This window comes from Lynx rufus, unplaced genomic scaffold (genome assembly GCF_022079265.1).
Source record: "Lynx rufus isolate CCGP_SWC_20201006 ecotype Redwood Valley unplaced genomic scaffold, mLynRuf1.p SCAF_34, whole genome shotgun sequence".
Taxonomy (NCBI): domain Eukaryota; kingdom Metazoa; phylum Chordata; class Mammalia; order Carnivora; family Felidae; genus Lynx; species Lynx rufus.
In genome coordinates, this window is record NW_025814850.1 from 2,288,198 (window position 1) to 2,301,236 (window position 13,039).

The following is a 13,039-nucleotide window of genomic DNA, read 5'->3' on the forward strand; positions in this document are numbered from 1 at the left end:
TCTAATAGAGGGAGGGCTTAAAACCTTTCCATTTTTGTCACTGAAATCTGTATCTGGCCCAGAAAAGTGGTTTCCAAATTTTGGGGTACCTACAAATTACCTTTTTCAGTGGGGATGGGACCACAGATATTATAAGTACCCCAGGGGATTTTGCTGCAGCCAGCCCTTTTTTCATACTTGGAGAAAAAAACAAACAGCCTAGAAGCTTCTACATGATCTGGTCCCTACCCACCTCACCTTTCTTCCTTTAGCTGGCTTTCTCTTATGTTCTTGAACCGTGTGCCCCTTGCTCCTCAGGGCCTTTGCATACACTATTTTTTTTTTTTTTTTAATTTCTGGAATGCTCCACTCCCTTCTTCTCTTTGCCTGGCTAACTCTTACTCATCCATAGAACTCAATAAAATATCACTTCCTGAAAGTGGCCTTCTTTGGTTCTTAAGCTAAATTAATTCCCCTTGTTCTATATGCTTTAACTGACCCTGATAGCAACTTGCAAATATGTACCTATTTATGGCATTTTTGGTTCAGTGTCCGTGTCCTCCCCTAAACTGTAAGCTTCTTGAGTGCAGAAACCCTACATTTCCTCTCAGCACAGTGCCTGGAACAACAACAAAAAGACTTAATGAATATTTGTTGAGTGAAATGAATGAGTATTAAAAGATTAAGCTGGGGTGGCTGGGTGCTCAGTCAGCTAAGCCATCAGATTCTTGATCTCTGCTCAGGTCGTGATCTCACGGTTCATGAGACTGAGCCCCACATGGAGCTCTGCACTGACAGCTTGGAGCCTGCTTGGGATTCTCTCTCTCCCTCTCAAAGTAAATAAACATAAAAAAAATTGGGGCACCGGGGTGGCTCAGTCCATTAAGTGTTGGACTTCAGCTCAGGGCATGATCTTGCACCCCGTGAGTTCGAGCCCCACATCAGGCTCTGTGCTGACAGCTCGGAGCACGAAGCCTGCTTCGGATTCTGTGTCTCCCCCTCGCTCTCCCCTCCCCCACTCGATCTCTCAATCAATAAATGTTACCAAAAAAAAAAAACCAAAAAAACATTAAGCCAAAGGAAGCACATTCTGACTAGACAATGGACTCTGGGCAGAAAGACCACCCCCCCCCCCCGCCCAGGTCATCCCCTGTCGCTCCAAGACAGGGATCCTCTGGCCTCCACCCCATAAAGATGGTGCCACCCAATTGCTGTTACTCTTGATCAACCTTATGTTGTTGTCTCTAGGGCGGTTGGGTTGGGTTGGATTGGGCTGGGATTTTGCTTTCCCAGTGCATGTTTTACCTACCCAAAAAGAGTATAAGCCACTTGAGAAAAGAGATAAGATCATATTTCTTTGTGCTTTCCCAGTACCTAGCACTTCACCCTGCACATAGCAGGTACTCAGTCAAGGCCTCAGGATACTGAAGACTCTAGAATTTCTTCTCTGAAGATCTCAGAACACGGGGAAAGAATCTCCCCATGTGGGATGATAGATGTCAATAACTGTCACAGAGCACCTTGGCCAGGCCCTTCCCATTCCAGAGACGAGGGGACTGAGGCCTAGCAAAGCTGAGCTGACTCGCCCAACGTCACAGGGTTCACGCAGGCAAGAACTGGGATTCAAACTCAGGTCCGTCTGTCTCCCAAATACAAGGGACAGGGCCCGAAGGGGCTGGGCTCCCAGCACTCTAGGTGTCTCCTCCAGATGCCCCTGAGATTATCACCTCGGTTCCCCAGGGGCCAAATACCCCAGGGGTTATAAGAATTCACCATGAGGCGCCCTGAGGAGCCCTCAGATTTCCCCTTCTCAGGTAAGCGGGGGTTAAATAATCCTGCACTCACTCTACATTATGTTTTTGAGTACCTGTGGTAGGTGCTGGGGATACAGAAATGAATCTGCCTTTAAGGAACTTAGAGTTCCTCACAGAAAATAAAACTGTCTTTTGTTATGAGTCCCTAGAGTAGGCCCTTGCTAAGACCATTCACCATGGAAACAGGGATCAGGGGTCTGTCTCAAATGCTGCCTCAGTTTCCCAATGTAGAAGGAGCCTGCAGATAGAACCTAGTAGATGATTAGGGAACTTCTGTCCCTGGGATCCAATAGTGAATTTGGCCCCTTGGTAGGAAGGAAATCAATCTTGGAGGAGAGCTGGACATTTAACCTATTAGCCTGACAGGTTGGCAGCGCTACTGGACTTTAAGCAGAAGCATCAGGGGAGAAGAATAAGGATGGCGAACAACGTTGCTAAGGACTATGGGAGTTGCAACTCCCATTTGGAATCATGAGAAATGCCCTGGCCAGTACCTGGACCAGGAGACAGAACAAGCTTCCTCCCCGATCAGTGGACACTCCTGAACTGATAGCACCCGTTGCTGCCACACCCCTCTGGCTCACCCAGGCCTAGGCCCTCCAAAGTTAGCATAACCTAGGGGCACCTGGTCGGCCGCTCACTCAGTAAAGCAGATGACTTTTGATCTCAGGGTTGTGAGTTCAAGCCCCATGTTGGGTGTTGGGATTACTTAAAAATAAATTAAAAAAAAAATAATACAAATTTAAAAAGATAAGGTTAGCATTCCTGGGGAACAGACAGGGCACCCTTACTTCCAAACTCTCACCCAGAATTTCTTATGCAGTAGAAATCCTCAGATCCACAGACAGGATTCCAGAGGCTCTGGTCAGTTCCAGTCTATGGTGGAGGAGCACTTAAGTGGTCTTGCTGGCCTCCAAAGAGTGCCTGGGGTGGAAATAGTCCAATTGTGCCTAAATATAGCCTCCGGCAGAAAATAATATAGAACAAGGGAAAAGTGAGCTGATAAGCCCAAGCAATAGATATTTACTAGATATTTATCAAAGGAAATGTACATTCTTTAAGTCTTTTGTCAATTACCAAGGGTGATTTGTACATAAGGCACCTTGTTTCTATTCCATCCAGCAAGAACTTATTGAGCATATTGAAAGGTTATGAGGCTAACACAGTGCAAGGTACTGTGGGGACTGCACAAAAAAATAAGAAAACAGGACAGGAAGTGAGACAATCTGGGTCCTAAGATCAGCTCTATCCCGGTGTGTTGTTGGATGAGTCATTTTCCCTCTGGACCTTCGTGTCCTTATCTGGGAAACAGGACTTGGACTTCTGTTCTCTAAGGTCTCTTTCAGTTCTGACATTCTGTGAATTCCAAATTAGATGTGATGGCAGATGTGACCACATCCAGCATAAAGCTGGACTTCAAAGTTTGGGCTGGACCTTCATTCCCTGAGATGCTTTAAGTCCTGCCCTTGGGCTGTTTACAATGTGTTCTAGGGGCAGAAGAGTTTATTTCAGGGCAAACAATTCATGTGCCCTGAGGCATAAAGCAAAGGCGTCAGAGTTGTGCAGAATATAATGAAAACTGCCCCCAGGATGCCTGAGTTTGGCTCAGGTCTCTCTGTGTGACCCTGAATAAGTCCCTTCCTCTATCTGGGCCTCTGCTTGTGTATCTGTAGGATTAGAGGGTTGGACTGGATTCCCTTCCTTCCAGCTAGAGACTTTTCTGGATGGTCCAACAAGGTGAAGTTGAGAAGGAAGGATGGAAAAGGAGTTCCTTCTTCCTGCCCTTCCTTCCTCTCCCCTAGGGCCCTCTTCTCTGGGCTTAGGGCTGAAGGGAACTGCTTTCAGGCCAGCATCCAGGAAGAGTCATCTTGACTGAGATGTTTTGGGGGAAGAGTGACAGGTGCCTGGCAAGCTGCCATTCCTCTGCCAGTTTCCTCATCGGTAAAATGGTATGATTGGATGGCTAACTTCCGAGGATTTTTCCAGCTCTGCGAGCCAACAATTCTACAGTTGTAGCTCACAAAAACAAAACCAAAACCAAGAAGGCCTGCTGGAGGTGAGAGCCTCAGTCATTCACTTGAGTGTTACCTGGCCCTCAACACTTTCTGTCCCTTCCTACGCCACCCAGCTCCTGCCTTTCTGGACCAGAGATCAGGAGCAGGTCCCTGTCTCCATACTCAGTAATGACCAAGCCTGGGGAAAGCCAGCCAGCATCATGGCTCATAGATTAAGGTATGAATTTGTTTGTTTGTTTGTTTTAAGCTTATTTATTTATTGTGAGAGAGACAGAGACAGCGTGAGTGGGTGAAGGGCAGAGAGAGAGGGAGAGAGGGAGAATCCCAAGCAGACTCCGCATGGTCAGCACGCAGAGGCTGACGTGGGACTCAAACTCACAAAACCACAAGATCATGACCTGAGCCGAAATCAAGAGTCAGACACTTAGCTGACTGAGCCACTCAGGCCCCGTGAATTTGCTTAAAATAGACTGTTCTGGGGGCGCGTGGGTGGCTCGGTCAATCGTCCAACTTCAGCTCAGATCATGATCTCGTGGCTCATGAGTTCAAGCCTGGCATTGGGCTCTCTCCTGTCAGCACAGAGTCCACTTCAGATCCTCTGTCCTCCCTTTCTGCCGCTAACCCCTCTCAAAAATGAATAAACATTAAAAAAAATAGACTGCTCTGGGTGCAGCTACCACAATTTGTCATGGTGCATTCACACACACACACACACACACACACACAAAGAGAACGAGCAGAGGGGCGCCTGGGTGGCTCAGTGGGTTAAGCGTTTGACTCTTGATCTCTGCTCAGGTCATGATCTCATGGCTTGTGAGATCAAGTTCTGTGTCGGGCTCTGTGCTCACAGCACAGAGCCTGCTTGGGATTCTCTCTCTGCCTCTCTCTCTCTCTCTCTCTCTCAAAATAAATAAACTTAAAAAGAGTGGGGGGGTGGAGAGAGCAGCTTCTCTGCCAGTCCTCTGGTCACATCTACCAAGAGCCTCCCACAGCAGCCAGGTAGGTACCTGCTAAGGGACAGCAGGTGACCAGAAGGCCTAGCACAGAAGACAATGCTTCTTAGCCCAGATCCCCCCAGGAGCCTGGAGCGGTTCACACAGAACCTTCTTACCCCTCTAACAGCAAGAAGAGCAGGAGGTCCAGGGGGATGGCTGAAAAGGAAGCCTATCCTCTCCCCCACATCCCTGCTGGGACCTGGAAATGAGGCCCGGGATTTCCTGGACTATACAGGGCTCCTCTCTGCCTGCTCAAGAGTCGAGGCCACACGAACACAAGACTGGAAGCGACAGCTGTGGTCAGTCACATCCCACATGTCCGCAGGTTCCTCCAGAAGCTCTTCTCTGGGCAGAGCATGGGTGTTTGGGAGGGAACAGAGTATGCAAATGTGCCTGCCCTCTCAGAACTTTATGATCCTTTGGAAACAACAGAGCCCCAGAAAACAAGATGGAACAGTGGGGAAGGAGGGAGTCTGGGAGACACAGGTCAGGTTGGCCTAGAAGCTCACGCAAATCATCTGCTCTCTCTGAGCCTCAGTTTCCCCTCTGTGATTGGAGGGTGGGACCCTCTAATTCTGGAAGACCCTCTTGGCCCAAAGGTCATAAAACAAAAGAGAACAAGACATGGACTTACATGCTACGTGGAGGGGCAAGGACTATCACCACTCAAAACCCGGCCTAATTGCCTTCCCTCCAGCAAACAGTCTTCAGGTGACACACGTTTCGCCCCCCCTTCTTGTAAATATTTGTCGAGCGACTTCCTTTTTGAAGGGCCTTGTCTCCTATGTTCTCGTTCTCACAACTCTACAAGGTCGATATTATGAACTCCATCTTCTAGACAAGGAGAGGAGGACCGGGGAGGTTGAGCAACCAGTATGTGGCAGGCCAGGGCACAACCCAGGCTCTCTGGGTACAGCACCAGGTGAGGTCTCCCCAGCTTTGAGGGGGTCTTCCCCAAACGGGCAGAGACAGCTCTGTCATCTCTCTCCAGGAAACTCCTTGAGGACCCAGGACCTCCGCAGGAAATCCTTGATTCATATGTCTGGAAGGCACATTCCATCATCCTTAAGCAGCAGGGCGTCCATCGTGCCTGGCAGACAGAGCAGCAGACAACAGACTTTCCCTGTACCATTCGGTGTCATCTTCTGACCCATAGGTGGGTGTGACTGTTAGTAGCTCACTTTTAAGATGAGGTTCAGGAGGGGCGCCTGAGTGGCTAAGCTGGTTGAGCATCCGACTCTTGGTTTCGGTTCAGGGCATGATCCCAAGGCTCCTGGGATCAAGCCCCGCATCGGGCTCCATGCTGAGCGTGGAGCCCGCTTAAGAGTCTCTCTCACTCTCGCCTGCTCTCTATCTAAAAAAAAAAAAAAAAAAGATGAAGTTCAAGAGACTTAACAAACCTGCCGAAAGCCACAAACCCAGTAAGTGGAGATGCCTCCCTGGCCCAGACCCCTGTCTCTACACTCAGCAACGGCCACGCCTGGGGAAAGCTAGCGTCATGGCTCCTACAACAAGCTGGGCATTTGTTTAAAAACAAAGACTATTCTGGGGCGCCTGGGTAGCTCAGTTGGTTAAACGTCTGGGTCTTGATCTTGGCTCAGGTCATCTCACTCAGGTCATGATCACTCAGGTCATGATCTCACTTGATCTTGGCTCAGGTCATGCGTGATCTGACAGTAGGGAGCCTGCTTGGCCTGCACGGACAGTGCTGGGATTCTGTCTCTCCCTCTCTCTGCCCCTCCCTCGCTTGCTCGTGCTCTCTCTCTAAAAATAAATAAATAAACTTAAAAAGATAAAATAAAGTAAAAACAAAGGCTATTCTGGGTGCAGCTATTGCCCAGGTTAGTGGAGCCCAGAGCTTGCTTGTTTTAACCACTGGATTCCACCCCAAGGACGGAGTATAAAGACCCAGTTGGCCACTTCCTAGCCATGAACTTGGAAACGTACTTAAAACTCTTCGAATCTGTTTTATCACCTCTAAAGATGGACAACATCCTCCTCACTGCGTCCTTGGGGCCTGACACCCAGTACTTGTGTGAAAGGCTGGCCGGCTAGGCTCCAGGTAACCCCCTCCCCTCCCCCTGCAACCTCGGTGTTACCACTCCAGGGTTTCTGAGGTGGTTGATAGGCTACTGGCCGCTCCCATTCCCTGGGCAAGGTACTCACCTTCCTCACCGGAAATGACTCCTTCCCCACCCTCTCTCACCTTGCTGTTTCTGGCTCCTGAGCTCCCCATTTCACACTCCCAGGCTTTATAGAATTGCCCTGGGGATGGGTGGGGGTGCAAGCCCAGATATCCACCCCCAAGTCTGTTTCCCTGCTCCAGGAAACCTGCAGGAGCAAGGACTCCAGGCGAGGGTAGCCAGAATTAGCAAATAAAAATACATACAGGATGCCCAGTTATATTTGAATTTCAGATAAAGAATAATTTTGTATACTTATTATATTAAGTTCATAACTTTTTAAAACTTATTTGTTTTTATACTTATATTAAGAGATTATTCCTTATCTGAAATTCAAATTTAAGTGGGTGTCCTTTATTTTATCTGGCATCCACGCCCCAGATCCCCTTGGAAGACTGACCTTAATGGCGGACAGCCCAGGAAATGGCTTTTATCAGGAGTTTTTAAGCACTTTTAAGTACAATTTGCATAACATAACAGTCACCCGTGTTAGGTGTACAAGTCAATATTTGTTAGTAAATTTACCACGTTGTACAACCATCACAAAAATCCAGCTTTAAAACATTGTCATCACCCCAATAAGTACCCACTTACAATTAATTCCCATGACTGTGCCCACAAATTGCTTTTTTTTTTTTTTTTTTCAACGTTTATTTATTTTTGGGACAGAGAGAGACAGAGCATGAACGGGGGAGGGGCAGAGAGAGAGGGAGACACAGAATCGGAAACAGGCTCCAGGCTCCGAGCCATCAGCCCAGAGCCCGACGCGGGGCTCGAACTCACGGACCGCGAGATCGTGACCTGGCTGAAGTCGGACGCTTAACCGACTGCGCCACCCAGGCGCCCCACAAATTGCTTTTTTAAACATTTAATAAATCGTTTTTCTCCTGTATAAAGCCACAAATTCTTTTTTTTTTTTTTAAGTTTTTAAAATTTATTTTGGGAGAGACAGAGTGTGAGCAGGGGAGGGACAGAGAGAGAGGCAGAAAGAGGGAATCCCAAGCAGGCTTCTCGCTGTCAGCACAGAGCTGAAATCAAGGGTCCCACGCTTCACCAACAGAGCCACCCAAGCGCCCTTCAATTATTATTTTCTTAGGATAAATTCTTAGAAGTGGAGTTGTTTTGTCAAAGGGTCTACACATTTTTAAGGCTTTGGATAGTATTTTCCGACCCAGTAAGGGACACTACCATGGGACCCGTTGTCCAAGTCAGAAGCCTCAGGTAGGGGGTTCAGTACAAGAGAAGACGACTGACGGCTGAAGGCTGACATGGGAGTGGCGGTGTATAGGTGATAGGGGGAACAAGCGGGGGGGGGGGTACAGAGGAGAGAAGCTACCAGGCATTGAAGACTGTCAGGTACTGGGGATACTGGGGAGACACCATGTAGGACTTCCTTGGAAACCAGAGGAATACTCTTGCCCCCCCCCACCACCAGCCACAGGTGCTCGAGGCAGCACACTTCAGGAACTCCTTCCCTGCCACCCCCTGTTCCTCTTGAAGCTCCTCCAAGCAAGCTGGATGCCAGCTCTCCAAGATCCAGCCAGCTGCAGCCTGCCCAGAGTCCTGCCCACCCCCACAGCTCTGAGTGGGTCAGTCTGGCTTCCAAAGGCGGACCCTGGCACCCCACCAGGGGTCCAGCCTCCTTTCCCCTCCCCCTCCCCCAACCTTGGAGGAAGACCAACCGGGAGAGGCTAGAGCAGGTGGGTGTCGGATTGGGGGCGTAGATCTTGAGATGACTCATAAGGCCACCCGCCACCCGACGGGAGAAAGGGGCTGGGGGATGAATGGATTGCAAACCAGAGGGAGGGGCTGAGGAGATGAGCTTTGGTGCCTTGATTCGCCCGCGTCAGTTTCTTCAACATCTGCAGTGCGTGGGGTTGAGCGATCCCACTGGGGGGTTGTAGGGGGTAGGGCTGGGAGGCTGGCTGACGTTTGCTTCCCGCCTGCTGGGTCGGCCGAGCAGTTCATGAATGACTCACCTCATTGTCAGGCTGATTCACTGCTCTCCTGGGGACTTGGAGGGCGGGGGGGGAGGCTGCAGCAGCCCCCTCTGTACGACTCAGACTGTCGCACACACACGCACACGGGCGCGCACACGGGCGCACACGCGCGCGCGCGCGGGGGCGGGGCTCCAGCGGGTCCACTTACCTGCTGGGGTCAGTGCCCCCATAGACGGGTTTCTGGGATAAGACGGAGGGGGATGCACACCACTTGGTCTGTGGAGAACAAGTCTTGAGGTTTCTGTCTAGTCTACCCATGGCTATTTACATTCAAATTAATTAAAATTAAATACAAAAAACTTCAGTTCCTCAGTTTCACTAGCCACATTCCAAGTGCTCAAAGCCTCAGGTTACTAGTGGCTACTCCGTCGCACAGAGTGGATAGAAAACACCTCCATCAACACAGAATGGTCTATCAGTAGCGCTGGTCTGCACAACCTTCACGCACACAAAGCCACACAAACAGATCAGCCCTCCCCCAGCCCAGACACTCAGCACCCCCACCCACTATGCAGCACGCAACAGTCATTTAATTCCATACACACGCTCACACAGCACCCACCTGCCAACGTGGCCACGCGAGACTCACAATGTCCATACCAAGGAAAATCTAAACATAAACACACACACACACACATCAGCACACCGATTCACATACAACTGTTGGTACAATAAAAATACAAGTTAGGGGAAAATGCATTTGCAAACATGCTGAAATAGATACAAACTCAAACCATGTGGTTCTCATAACAAATCTCAGCACATGTTTGCCAACTCAAGTAGGGGGGAAGGGAACCCACATTGTTGAGTCCCTGCCAACGTGCCAGGCATGGAGTTAGCCATTTCGATGCGTTAATTCAGTTAATCTCACAGCAACTTTGCAAGGAAGGTATATTGTCCCATTTTTATAGATGAGGCACCTAAGTTTCAGAGAAGAAAAGTAACTTAACGCAAACTGTCACACAGCCAGTTAGCAACAGGGTCAAATACAAACCAAGATTTGTTTAACTTCATGGTCAATGCAGCATGCTGTCTGCAAACACACATGCACTGGCATTGGTGCACGTGCACACACACACACACGCACACACCCATACACACACACATACACACTCAAGGTGCATCCTCCTTTGTACCTAAGAAGGTGAGTCTCCTCATCCAGCAACTGCAGGGATTTGGGGAAGTAAGCAGATTCATTTATATTCCCTCTTGACAAATGGCATTAAGTCATTCAACAAACACTTGCTAAGTGTCTTCGGTGTTCAAGTCCTATTCCAAGTACCAGTTCACAAAAGGAATGCCACAGTTGTCGCCCTGAAGGAGTTTGAAATCCAGCAGAGAGGTGTGAGGGAAGCCTAAAGACAATACAAGGTATATAAGAGACCCAAGTCATAATGGAAGTAGGCCAAAAATGCAGGGAACCAAAGAGAAGGTAAGCTCTCTTACCTTCTCAGTAAGATCTCCTGGGGCAGTAAGGAAGGCTTCTTAGAGGAGGCAGCCTGTGAGCCAGGGCATGAAGAACGAGTGGGGTGGAGAAGGATTGGTATTGATTAGGAGATTGGTTGAGAGATGAGCTAGGGCAGGGAGGCACACACCAGGGCATTGCAGGCCCTGGGGATTTTATATCTCATCCCTCAGCAACTGAGAGGACTGAAATGTTTTTATGATGGAAAATAGTATCCCATTGGCATGTTAGAAAGAATGGACAGAGGGAAGAGAGCTTGGACTAGGGAGACCATGCAGGAAGCTACCACCATAGCTCAGGTGGGAGTTTGTAAGCCCTGATGTACATACAGTTGGAAGGCATCTGGACAAGGTGAGGGATAGATGGGGATGGGGGAGTTGGGGTGTATCCTAGTCCCAAGAAAGAGCAAGGCAACAGGTTTCTGACCCCTGAAAATGTAATCAAAGCCACGGATTCTCGCTCAGAACAGGGCATATAGGCATAGGTGCACAGTTTTTGCGCATAATTATAATTATAGGGGGCTTATATTCCCTGAAGCCCCAGGTTAAGAACCCCGTTCCTTGGAATTCTAACAGGCAGAACGACATAGTGGTTAAACCTGTGTGGAATCAGACTGCCTGCTTCCTCATCTCAGCTCCACCACCTATTAACTATAGGAGCTTGGGCAAGACATTGACCTTTTCCTCCTCTGTAAGGCAGAAGTAGTCCTAGCACCTATGTCGAGGCTTGTTACAATGATCAAGTGAGCCAATACATGGAAAGTTCCAGAACAGTGCTCAGGAAGTACTGGCTGTTATAACGGGTTGCATCAGAGTGCTAGTAAGACCCTCTCACTACACTCACTCCTTTTTGTACCCCACTTCATAGCTGGGGAGCTGGTGTCTTCTCGTGTGGCCCTCTAGCCCAAGTCCGGGCAGACCACTTTGCCCTTTCCCGGAACCCACCCCTTCCTCTTTGGCCTGAGTCTCCATCATCCTCAAGGCTGGTTCTTAGAGTGAACACTAACCTCTCTTCTAGGAGGAGGGAGAAAAGGATCGAGGTCCCATCACCATGGAGACCCAATCCTTGCTTTTCCCTTAAGATGACATTTGATTTGGGGGAAGGGAGACCCTTCAGTATGGGGGTCCTTCCCAACTGTAAAATCGCAGACCACCTCCTCACTGTGTCCTGCCATCTCCTCTCTAAAATGTCACAGGTCCACATTTTCCCTTTGCTCCAACCACCTATCCCCAACTCCATCCAGGTTCTAACAAGAGGTGGGGCAGTAGATGGCCAAGTTCATTTAACTTAGAAAAGTGATGGAGGAGAAAATAGGATTTCCCATCAGAAGATCCACCACTAAGTGACTGTGTGACCCTCAGGGGGTCTCTTATCCCCTGGACCTCAGTTTCCTAACCTGTAAAATAATACTGGCCCCTCAGTCTTCATGGGATCTTTGTGGAGACAAAATGAGCTCGTGATTAATACTGGAAGCCTCAGACTCCAGTGTGGATAGGAGTTGCTATTAGTCCTCTTGGCCTTTTGGGGTCTGTGATCCCCCTTCAGCTGGAGCTGACAGAGCCCGGATGCCTGAGGGGCCCTGAGACTGGGTCTCCAGGATCATCCATAGCTAAGCAGGAAGAGCTGTGCCCAGGATTCCAGTAAGGAGAGGAGGTCCCAGGTCAGACGAACACAGAGGCTATGAAGGAATTCCCAGATTGGATGAGAGGAGTCCAGCTTTCACCTCCCATCGCCATTTTGGCTTCCATTCTGACATGTGATGGGTAAACTGGTCCATATGAAGCTATGACGGCTGTCCAGAGGTGAGGCCAGTCCAGGCCACCCTAGAGAAGATCCAAGATCACATCATTAAGAACTTGAATCAGCTACCTTCCTCCTGCCTTTTGAGTCCTCAAAACTATGCAGCTCTAGGGGCACCTGGGTAGCACTGTTGGTTAAGCCTCAGACTCTTTTTTTTTTTTTTTAAACATTTATTTATTTTTGAGACAGAGAGAGGCAGAGCATGAACAGGGGAGGGGCAGAGAGAGAGGGAGAGACAGAATCTGAAACAGGCTCCAGGCTCCGAGCTGTCAGCATAGAGCCCGACGCGGGGCTCAAACTCACAGACCGTGAGATCATGACCTGAGCCGAAGTGGGACGCTTAACTGACCGAGCCACCCAGGCGCCCCTTGCCTCAGACTCTTGATCTCAGCTCAGGTCTTGATCTCAGGGTCATGAGTTCGGGCCCCATGTTGGGCTCCAAGCTGGGTGGGAAGCCTACTTATAAATAAACAAACAAACAAACAAATAAATGACTATGCGGCTCTCATGTCACTCCCTATAGTGACAAGCAAGAAGGAAAACAGGAGGACTGAGGACTGGCTCAGTGATAAGAGCTAACTAGCTATGCCAGCTCACTGGGACCCTGTGCATCTCTCTGCACAACTATCCTAGACTATTTTTTGACCTATGTCTCCTTGACTTGTGAACTTGAGGGACAAGGACTCTTCTTAACGTCTCTGTCTCCAGTGTTAAGCATTGTGCCAGATACACGGTAGTCATTGTGTCATTCATTCAATAATTCTATTGAGCGTTGTGCTAAGTGCTGG